Raw genomic sequence first — 11,428 nt, forward strand, 5'->3', positions numbered from 1 at the left:
ACACAGAGAATTTATTGGACCACATTGCAAGAGAATAGGCGGCAACTTCCCAGAAGAGAGCATTGCTTCAGGGAGCCGGTGAGCATTCTCCGTGGCAATTGAGGGAGTCACTTGGTCTTATCATCTTAAGATTCACTTAAGCCTGTATCTGAGGCATCAGTCAAAACTCTCGATTTCTTAGTGGATTTTCAACCGGGCAATGGTGGCACACACCTTTAATGCCAACATTTGGGAAGCAGAGGCAAATGAATCTGTGACTCCTAGGCCAACCCAATCCACAGAACAAGTTCCAGAACATCCAGGGATACACAGAGAAAGCCTGATTCAGGGAAAATAGTCGATTTTACAGTACATGTTGCTTTTCTTGAGACTCACATTTGTGTAAGATGTCATGGTCATTAGGGGTTAAGCTCCAAACGGTCATGGTCTGATGGCTAAAGTGTGGAGCTTTTATTTTGGTCTTTTGTCTACACATACCCTCCTCTCCATGCTAGCTAGCCCCTGGTAGATAAACAAGGTCAAATCATTGACAAGGGACAAAACTCCCACTTCTGGAACGGCTTCAGGGCCGAGAAGGGGAAGGAGGAGGCATTGCTGACTCATCACAGTGGCTTCAGAACCGTAGTGCATAGAAGGCTCAAAAGGCATTTTGGGAATGGGACACGTTTGTACCACAAGCTGTCAAAGGCCCATTTGGAGACAAAGAGGCCCTCAGTGGTAGGAGACGGGTCTTGATGGATATTATCCTTGAGGCAATACCATCTGGAACTATGGAGGACATCAATAGTACCAAAAGAGCCAAAGCAAGAGCCAAAAACACAAAACAGAGTTAACAAGAAAGGGGCTTCAGGAACCAGGCAGTCCAAAGCCATCTGGAGAAGTTACTCAGGAGCCGTCCTGGCCAGGTCTATTAGATTCTGGAAGATACAAATGTTGAAGGAAACAGGGACTGAGAACGTAGAGCACGTTAAGAAATCCTGTTAGAGGGACATTGGCAGTGAGAAGACAGAAGAGGACCAATGGCCTGGCACAAGGAGACACTGTCACCCACTGGGGAAATCAGCAGGAAGATAACAGCCTGCTGTGTTGCGGGGACAGAGGATTTGGGTCCTATTTTTCCTTCAGAAACCTCTCTGTAAGATAAGAGAGACTCAAACCAGGAAACCGACTTAGATACGGTCAGTTCATGTCTGCCCGTTGTCCTGATAGGCCTGGGCACTAGTAGGGAGGGGGTGTCCTCTGGGGACTAAAGGAGGACTTAAAACATGTTTTGTGGACTGGTGTTAAGTGCGAGGAGGCCTGACGACGGCGGTGAGAAACCCAGCTGTGGTGGAGGGTGGCTGAGCTCTTCTCCAGCACGAGGTACGGAACAGCGCTGGAGTTTGTTTACTCAGAGACAAGTTAGTTCTGAGAGAAGCATGTAAACGTCTTGAAGGGATTTCTGTCATTCAAGAAAGGATTTGTCTGGTAGGACAAAGTATGGGTGAGCTTAGATGTTGGGAAGGCACCTCCCATTTGAACAGTCCCTAAGTCGGGAACTGTGTTTCCTGAAAGAAACTAGAGTTACTAACCTGAATGAAGCTGGGCCTCCATAAACTCCTAGGGCATGGCACTGTTAGGAGGTGTGGCTTTGCTGGAGTAGGTGTGGCCTTGTTGAAAAAAGCGTGTCACTGTGCGGGTGTGCTTTGAGGTTCCCTACGCTCAAGATACCGCCCAGTGTCTCAGACCAGTTCCTGTTGCCTGCAAGGTGTAGGACTCTCAGCTACTCTCCAGCACCATATCTGCCTGCATGCTGCCATGTCCCACCCTGATGATAATGGACTGGACCTCTGAACTGTGATCGAGCCACCCCAAATAAACGCTTTCCCTTATAAGAGTTGCCATGGTCATGGTGTCTCTTCACAGCATGGAAACCCTAACTAGGACACTGCTCTAATGGGCTCTCTTGTTTCTCTTTGAGCACTGGCTGGAAAACAGCCTTTGTTTCCTGGAGAGGTGAGTCCAGTTAGCAACTTCATGGAGTTTGACGAGAGAAGTCTCCTATAAATGACTGACTGAAACTGGTCATCCTAATGACTTTTTCTGTATTTTTTCAAGGAGTACCGAATCCCATGTCTAAACTGAGCCAGGAAGGGAATCTGACTCAAACTATGATTTTTAGTATTACTTGTTATTATTTGGCTACACTCTCCCCACCCACCCTGGACTCAAGACTAGGCAGTTAGACAAAAACAAACCCTTTCCTCTGCACTGTGAAGGTCCATAAGACTCTGTGGGGATTATTCACAGGGACATAAGGAGAATCCCGGGGTTTACTTTCTCTTTACCATTTGTAACATCTACTGTGTTGGATCAGGGTCTTGTTGACCATGTGACCGTTCCTGGACACTTAGGGGACATTTTTTCTCTGGTGACTCTCCTCTTTGCAGAATATGTCTGCAGTTGGAGTTCAGCTCTTGGGATCAGCATGGCCTCTCTGATCAAGAAGATAAATGACTTACTGAAGATGCTGGACCCTTTTAACCATGTCCTCTAATTCCCTGATAACTTGGGAAGGCAATGACCAAAATGGTAAAAGTCGTTTGTCATTTTTTGTTCTTTTTCATCCTCTTGAGTTAGGCCTCCACGTCTAGTTGTTGAACACCCAGGAGAACCTTTTATTTTTAGAAAAGAAATAAGGGGTATAGGCATCTGGTTTGTGGGCCTGTGACGGTGACCACACCCAAATGGGAGCTGGAGAGATGCTCAGCAGTTAAGAGCACCGGCTGCTCTTCCAGAGGACCTGAATTCAATTCCCAGCACCCACATGGCAGCTCACGAGTTTCTCTAAGTTGAGTTTCAGTGGATCCAACACCCTCACACAGACATACATGCAGGCAAAACACCAGTGCACATAAAATAAAAATAAATACATTTGTCAAAACCTTTAAGAAAAAAATAATGGATTTTAGTTTGAACTTTTGAGGGCATATTTAGATAAAGCTTAGACAAAAACAGGTTTAAAAATAAGTCCCAATTCTGTTATGACTCAGCTTTTTAAGTAGTTAAAAGTTGGCAAGCATGGCAGAAAACATAATTATCTTGATAAAACACAAACTCTGTTTTTTAAGGTAGTTAAAGAACAGATGAAACCTTAAGCAAATCTTAAACAGAATTTTAACCTTAGGAAGTTAATGAGCTTTAATCATATGTGCACACTGTCTTTGGGTTTTATCGTTCACAAAACTCCTGTGACTGACCTTGTGATGCTTATGTTTTTTGTGCTAAGACTTTTCTATTTTTGTTTTCTTTTTTTTTTTTTTTGGAAAATTTAGCACATTACCTTTGGCCAATATCTTATTTTGGTTTACAAAATATTTTCATATCAAAGGATCTTTCTTATTTTCATGCTTTTTATATCTCTATTCTGCTCATTGGCTACTTTTAACATTTTTTTAAGCATTGTGAACCAAAGTACCATGGCAAATAAATCTACCTACTCAAAGAATTTAATCTAAATTATATTCATGGAGTTTATAACATGATAACAGTCTAAGCTTACCTGTCCACATATTGTTGAAATATAAATAAAATTTTTGTTGCCTGTAAATATTAGGAGGAATTTTTGTGACTTTTAAAAGGCTCTTTTGTAAATTCTTTCCTGGTGTTAAAAGAACCTTACTTTTCATTAAGATCTTGCCCAAATGACAAAACTTTCAAATTAAATGGCCTTGAATTAATAAAATTACCTTGATTAGAAAATGCAGTACAAAAAAATACATGATCAAAAATCTCTATTTCTTAACTCTATAGTTATAGTTTGGCATACAAAAGCATTTATCCCAGGTTGGTGACATGGCCCACACTGGTGAGATGATGAGATGGCCCAGGATGTGACATGGCCCAGGCTGGTTACATGGCCCAGGATGTGACATGGCCCAGGCTGGTTACATGGCCCAGGCTGGTTACATGGCCCAGGATGTGACATGGCCCAGGCTGGTTACATGGCCCAGGCTGGTTACATGGCCCAGGCTGGTTACATGGCCCAGGATGGGACATGGCCCAGGCTGGTTACATGGCCCAGGCTGGTTACATGGCCCAGGCTGGTTACATGGCCCAGGCTGGTTACATGGCCCAGGCTGGTTACATGGCCCAGGATGTGACATGGCCCAGGCTGGTTACATGGCCCAGGATGTGACATGGCCCAGGCTGGTTACATGGCCCAGGCTGGTTACATGGCCCAGGCTGGTTACATGGCCCAGGCTGGTTACATGGCCCAGGCTGCTCAGATGTCCTAGGCTGGTGACATGCCCACAATGGTGACAAGGCCTAGCAAGTCAGGCCTAGCTTGTCATACAAATCTGACAACTTGAGTTCAAGCCCTGGCTCCTCAGGAAAACTCAGTCTGGATGTCAATGTCTAACTCCAGGCTCTGGCAACACATTTCTAAGTCCCTATATCTGCCAGGGTAGTATGAGAGAATTCTCCTGTTTTATCAAGCACTCTTTCATTTCCATAAATGTTTATTTAGTGTGTGTGGTGTAAGTGTTTGTGTGTGATGTTTAAGTGTGTGAGCATGTGCATGACAGTAGCGGGGAATGCATACACCATGGGTGTGCACACAAGTTTCTAAGGTTCTTTATGAGGTCATACTCTTTCATAAACCCTTTGGGTGAGTGTAAATAAAACAGTGTGGCCATCGGGTACAGGTTACACACTTGTCTGAGAAGGAGGCCATTAAGAAGAGAGAGAGAGAGAGAGAGAGAGAGAGAGAGAGAGAGAGAGAGAGAGAGAGAGAGAGAGAGAGAGAGAGAGAGAGAGAGGAGGAGGAGGAAGAGGAGAAGGAGGAAGCAAGTGTAGAACTTAGATGTTCTTGTTATTGCTGTTACCTTTAAAAGGTGTTCACAATAAAGGCTGGCAACTTCTTTACCACATCTTTCATTATGAGCTTTCTTATGACAGGTGGTATTTTTAATTCCTAATGATATGGTGAAAAAATTAACATGAGTTGGAGAGATGGTCCAGGAGCTAAGAGCACTGGCTGCTCTTCCAGAGGATCCAGGTTCGATTTCTAGCACTAACATGGCAGCCCACAACCATCTGTAATCCTAGTTCCAGGGGATCTCATGCCTTCTTATGGCCTCCACGGGCATCAGGTGCGTGTGTGATGTACAGACATGCAGGCAGGCAAAGCACCCACACATAAAATAAAATGAACAAAATCTTTTTAAAAGCCTCATGTCAATATCATTCAGAACTTGGCTTTCTTTACAGGGTTGTCACATTTTCCATTGGAAACAAAAACAATCTTTCAAGACATAGATACATTTTTTTCTGGAATATATTTGTTTAACATCTTTGAAAAGGATGATGATAGGTTGTGCTTGGCAACAATTTACTACTCATGTGCTAGAGAGGTATAACCGTCTTTTTAAATCCCCAGTTACTATTATTCCCATGGAGACTAAGCTTCCCTGCTGAAATGAACTCAACATTCTCTGGAGTAAGCACACTCTGGTTCTGTGTGCCAGAATCCAGTGCTGAAACCTTGTGATGATGCCCCAGCCAGAGGCACCATAGTCCAGTCAGTCCCTTCCGTCATGGTGGTCCCTGGTACAGACATCAAGAGGAGAGAATGGAGGTGGCTGGACCTGCTTGCCTTCTCCCTCCTCCCCTTGACATGAAAATGGCACCAGAAATGGGATCTATCAGATACTATTTTCACTGTTGTTACAAAAATGCCTGGAAAAGGTAATTTAAAGAAGGAAGGGGCCGGATTCAAGAGGAGACAGCCTGCCACGGAGGGAAGGCGTGGTGACAGAAAACCGAGGTAGCCGCTCACCTTCATAGACAATCGGGAAGCAGAGAGAGATGGATGCTGGTACTCAGCTTTCTCCCTCCTTTTTCCTTCTTATTCAGCCCATGGGGTGATACCACTGATTTTCAGGGTAGGTCTTCCCTCTTTAGTCGGCTACGCCACCTTGATGACTCTGAATTCCATCACACTGGCTGTCAAGAGCAACCATCGCAGGGGAGAAATAAACAGATGTCCTCCGTCCCCTTCTGGAGTCTGGACGTGAAGAACAGAGCAGAAGCCAAACACCCGCCTGGAGGCAGCAACTCAGCTGCAAGTGATCTCAACTCTGGGGAGCCCTGTGGCCATGTCTTCAAAAGCAAGGGTCACCTTTGGGGGGAAATGAAGTGTAGGGTAAGCCAGCTTAACTCTAGACTCGGCTACTTTCCGGCTGTGTGACTTTGGAGGAGGAACTGGCCCTCACTCGTCTCGTTAAGACAATAATTGATGCTGCCACTCTGGGTAGAGGATAAGATGAATAGATATTTGCACACATAACAGGCACCACCTAGAGTGCGGAGTGAAGTAAGCATGGCACAGGGTGGGGCTGGTGTTCCAGGGTTATAACTGGGTGTGGTGGTCTGAATAAGAATGACAGTGCTAGGCTCATATATTTGCTTGGTCCCCAGTTGGTGGAAATGTTTGGGAAGGATTAGGAGGTGTGGCCTTGTTAGAGGAAGTGTGCTACTGTGGGTAGGCTATGATGTTTCAAAAGTCCACGCCATTCCCAGTTAACTCTCTCTGCCTCTTGTTTGTAGATCAGACATAAGCTCCCAGCTGCTGCTCCAGTCCCATGCCTGTCTGCTGCCATGCTTCCTGCCACAATGGTCATGGACACACCCTGAGACAGTAAGCCCCAATAAATTCTTTCTTCCGTAAGTTGTCTTGGTCATGGTGTTTTGTTGCAGAAATAGAAAAGTAACTAAGACACTCTGGCTTTCCTCATGTGAGCTACAAACCTTGTGCTTTCTTTTTTAGTTATTTTTTATTTTTGTTTTATGTGTATTGGTGTTTTGCCTCCATGTATGGATATGTAAAGGTATCTGATCCCCTGGAGCTAGAGTTGCAGACAATGGTAAGCTACGACATGGGTTCTGGGAACTGAACCTGGGTCCTCTGGAAGAGCAACCAGTGCTCTTAACTGCTGAGCCACCTCTCCAGCCCCATAAACCTGTACTTTTTTCCCAGGTTGGAGAAGATGGTTTCCCAAGAGTTCCAGAGTCCTGGTCCTTTCCTGGTCACCACACACACGGCCCCTGCATGCACCGCTGTACCTTGGAAACAAGCTTTGCTTGTTCTTTCTGTTCAAGCATGAGTGGCATCACCACCCCAGTCCTTGAAAACTAGAAAGGACACAGAGGGTGCCTTGCAGAGTTCTCCAAGTGTTTCCAAGACATTGCCAGAAGCAGACACCACACCTCCAAGCAAACAAAGGTTGGGCAAGTATTGTTTACTCAAAGAACAATGTGCCCTGGTGACAAGCCCATGAAGGCATTGGGGACAGAATGTAACAAAGTACCCACAGCTAGATGTGAGGAAGGAGGCAACTGGGGTAGCAGGCTGAGGGTTAGCTGAACCTCAGAAGGGCCCCAGGATCCTGGGTACATCTCCTATTCTTATGAGCAATGGGCTCTCAAGCAGGAGACAGCATTTCTGGGCCCATGAGTCCCAGTGGGCAATGCCAGGAGGCGGGGAATCAGTCAAGTTAATCTGAAGATCCCTTCAGTCCCTGGCTTCCCCTTAAGGAGTTAAAAGCTGGGGAAGAAATAATAAAGCAATTTTCTCTGCATCCTGGATCCTGAGCTCTCAAGACTAGGCCAAGAGGGTCATCAAATAGAAGGCTGAAATAGCTACTTTGCCTATTGTTTCTTTAAATGTTTTAAATCATTTGTGTATATGCATGTGGGTGAATATGACTGTTCATTATGTGCACATGTCACGGGCAGGGCACCATAGAAGGTGTGTCAAACTGGAGTGCTATCCTCAGGAGCTGTCTGCTCTGTTTTTTGAGAGAGTCTCTCACTGATTAATATAGGCTGGCTGGCCAGTGAGCCCAATGGACCCATCCATCTCCATATAGCCAGCAATAGGACTATAACATGTGCTATCACACCTAGCTTTTTACATGGAAGCTGGGGTTTGAACCCAGGTCCCACGCTTGCTATCTCCCCAGCCCCTAAATGTTTTAAATCTTTGAACTCTCTACTGGGACAGAAATAGCAATGCGAACATTAGTGCGCTGAGGAGTGAACGTGAGGTGTGGGGGAGGGACATGCTGGCTATGCCCTAGTTGACTAATGTTCTCGTTACAGAATCCAGGCCTCGTTGTTTTGCACCTGTGAATGAAACCAAGCTCAGCTTTGTTTTGTAAGAAGAGTCAGTGTCCACACAGACAGAGAAGCCCTGAGGGAAACAAGGCACCCTCATGTGCTGAGGAACAGGCTGAACTTGGGCGTGCCTGTCTCAGGCCTGCTGCCCAGAAAGTCCGCCCTAAAGAAAAACCAGCCAAAGCCAGTGAAGACCTCATTTCTCCACAAACATCTGGAAAGATAAGGTTGCAGCCCCACTAGGCCCTTCTTCCTTTCTTCCTTCCCTCCTTCCTTCCTTCCTTCCCTCCTTCCCTCCTTCCCTCCTTCCTTCCCTCCTTCCCTCCTTCCTTCCCTCCTGCCCTCCTTCCTTCCTTCCCTCCTTCCTTCCTTCCCTCCTTCCCTCCTTCCTTCCTTCCTTCCTTCCCTCCTTCCTTCCCTCCTTCCTTCCCTCCTTCCTTCCCTCCTTCCCTCCTTCCTTCCTTCCTTCCCTCCTTCCTTCCCTCCTTCCTTCCTTCCTTCCCTCCTTCCTTCCTTCCTCCCCTCCTTCCTTCCTTCCTCTCTTCCTTCCCTCCTTCCTTCCTTCCCTCCTTCCTTCCTTCTTTCCTTCCTTCCTTCCTCATCTCAGCCACAGTTTCCCCTTCCTCTCCTCCTATTCCTTCCCCCCACCTCCCCTCTACTCCCCCATCAATTCATTCCTCTGTTTCTGTTCAGAAAGGGCAGGCCTCCCATGGGTATCAACAAACCGTGACATTACCAAGTTGCAGGGAGACTACGTATCTGCCGTTGTATTGAGGCTGGAAAAGGCAATCCAATATGAGAAATAGGTTCCCAGGAACCAGACAAAGCATTAGGGACAGCCCTGCTCCCACTGTTAGGAATCCTGTAAGTACACTAAGATACACAACTCACATACATGTAGAGGGCCTAGGTTAGTCCCATGCAGGCATTTTTCAGTTGTTGGGTCAGACTCTGTGAATACCTAGGAGCCATGTTAACTGTTTCTGTGGGTTTTCTTGTAATGTCCTTGACCCCTCTGAGTCGTACAATCCTTCCTGTCTCTCTTCAGCAGGGCTCCCCTATGGGGCTCTGCATCTGTTTCCATCAGTTACTGGATGAAGTCTCTCTGCTGACAATTGGGGTAGTCACTAATCTGATCACAGAAGAGGACCAGTTCAGACTATGTATTCACTATTGTTAGGAGTCTTGACTGGGGTCATCCTTGTAGATTCATAGGAGTTGCCCTTGCATCAGGATTCTATCTGACCCTAAATTGCCCACCCCCTTTCCAGTCATCCCTGTCGATACTCTCCCCATCCATCCACCTCCTAACCTGATTCCTCGAGTTCCCATCCCCAGCCTCCCTCAGTCTTGTATTTTCCCTTCCAGGAAGTGGCTGAATGTCTTGAGTGACTTCTCATCGCCTCCCTGGCAGCAGCTGGGCAGGAGTGGGGTTTCCTGAGTGGCTGCTTTTGCTAACACTCCAAGGTGAGAAGGCTCACAATGGAGCAGAGAAAGTGGAGGTTTACCTGGAACAAATGTCATCACACACTCTGGCCTGGAGATTAAGAACAAGCAGTAACCTGGAAACCAGGCCCACACCCTAAGCAAACACACCAACGTAGGTGTGACCCTGACAAGTGGCAGTTCTCAGGTGTCCATGGCCCTCACCGTCACAGTCTGCCCACCTACAGTGCCTACGTCTGCTGTCCTCCAGATCCCCTGGGGATCAGAACACCTCTCTGGGGACCTGACCTCCTTCCTGTGCAGACACACACTGTACCCTCGTTACTCGAGTGTGTCAGTGCTCACACACAATTGGCCTCCGATGTGTCCCAAGTGCCAAAGTGGCAAAGGAAGAGGCTGGCAAACTTCAGGGCAGGTGATGAGTGAGCAACGGATAACTTGGGCTCGGAGTTGGGAAGGTATCATCCTCCTTCCCATTAATTCACTTGTGAGGGAAGAGCCTGGATGGCCTGGGGCCGAGGGAGCAGCTGGGACAGTGCTCCACACCCTTGGGAAAGGGAGCTTTTCCGTCACAAGAGCATCCCCACTCAGAGCCAGTACCCATCCTTGATAAAAAGTGTCATTTCGTTTTCATTTGATCGCGGGACACCCGTGTTACTAGTGTGCGGTGCTGCTGCGGTAAGGCCAGCTTGTCAGTCATTAACCTTACACTTACTGGGGCAGTGCCTCAGGACTCCCGGAACTTTGTCAGCCACACAGAGAGGTGAACAAAAACAGATTCGGTTCCTGTGGTCGTGAAGTGGGTGTGGGAAGAACAGACTTGAGGCGGGTAACTGTTTGAGAAAGCAAACAACACCACAGAGGATTGTCTTGGCCCGCAGAGGCCCAATGACAGCACAGAGGATTGTCTTGGCCCGCAGAGGCCCAATGACAGCATCTACTAACTGGTTCTGGAAACCAGCACAGGCTCAGACTTGGCTCTTGTTTCTATTTTTGTTTTCCACAGTCCTCGGGGTGGAGGGTCGGGATGGCCCCACAGAAAGAAAGCCAGGACCTTCCGGAAACTCTCCTCTTACCATTGACAGAAATGCCATGAGGAGGGGAGAGATAATGAGAGGCCCGGGACTGAATCACAAGGAAGTCAGCTCTGGATTCAGCAACCAAGAAAGGCCATCATTTGCACTGTCCCCAGCACAATCACCTACCAAGAAAGGTCCAGCCCTTCAGAGAAGTAGAAAATGGGATTCCTGTGCCACACGCTTGCTGGAGCCTGCTCTCACTCAATTTAAAATGATCTTCGCTTTCACAACTTGTATCTGGTGTCTCACTCAGACATATCTCACCTAGAGATACAAGATGGGCCCTCGGAGTGTTCCTTTTCCAGTACCAGGAGCGTCTCAACTCAGCGTGAAGATCAGCATTCACGTAGCTAGCCTTTTTCAAACTACTGAGTGAAATTACTCATGCTCTCTGCCTAATGTGGTCACATTGAATAAATCTTTTCCTGTTTTTCATACCACACTGTCTATTTGATTAGCATACCGAAGATGGATGGTTGAGCCAAGGTTCTTAGGGCTGCCAAGGCCCAGGCTATGATCCCAACAACCCCACTAACAAAGTCTCCCAATAAATAAGTCACTTACTTAACTTGTGTTCACAAGAACCAAGGCTGTACCAGACGACAACAAGTTAGGCCCTAGAAATACCACTGTGACCAAAACAGAGACTAACAGGGCGATAGATTATCAAAGAAACAGTAGGCAAGTGATTAGTCACATTGAAGTTAGTTGTAGTATTACCGCCAATGGCCAGCTGTAGGCTC

At 46.9% G+C, this 11,428-nt stretch overlaps 1 long non-coding RNA gene across 1 annotated transcript; it reads left to right on the forward strand.

Annotated features, from left to right (window-relative positions):
* The first annotated feature begins 8,150 nt into the window (after positions 1-8,150).
* LOC121142199 lies at positions 8,151-11,085 on the forward strand. The gene is made up of 3 exons (XR_005879179.1): positions 8,151-8,387; positions 9,529-9,627; positions 10,613-11,085. It is a non-coding gene; the product is annotated as an uncharacterized LOC121142199 (long non-coding RNA).
* The last annotated feature ends 343 nt before the right edge of the window (positions 11,086-11,428 follow it).

Source organism: Mesocricetus auratus, unplaced genomic scaffold (assembly GCF_017639785.1).
Source record: "Mesocricetus auratus isolate SY011 unplaced genomic scaffold, BCM_Maur_2.0 Super-Scaffold_100009, whole genome shotgun sequence".
Classification (NCBI taxonomy): Eukaryota; Metazoa; Chordata; class Mammalia; order Rodentia; family Cricetidae; genus Mesocricetus; species Mesocricetus auratus.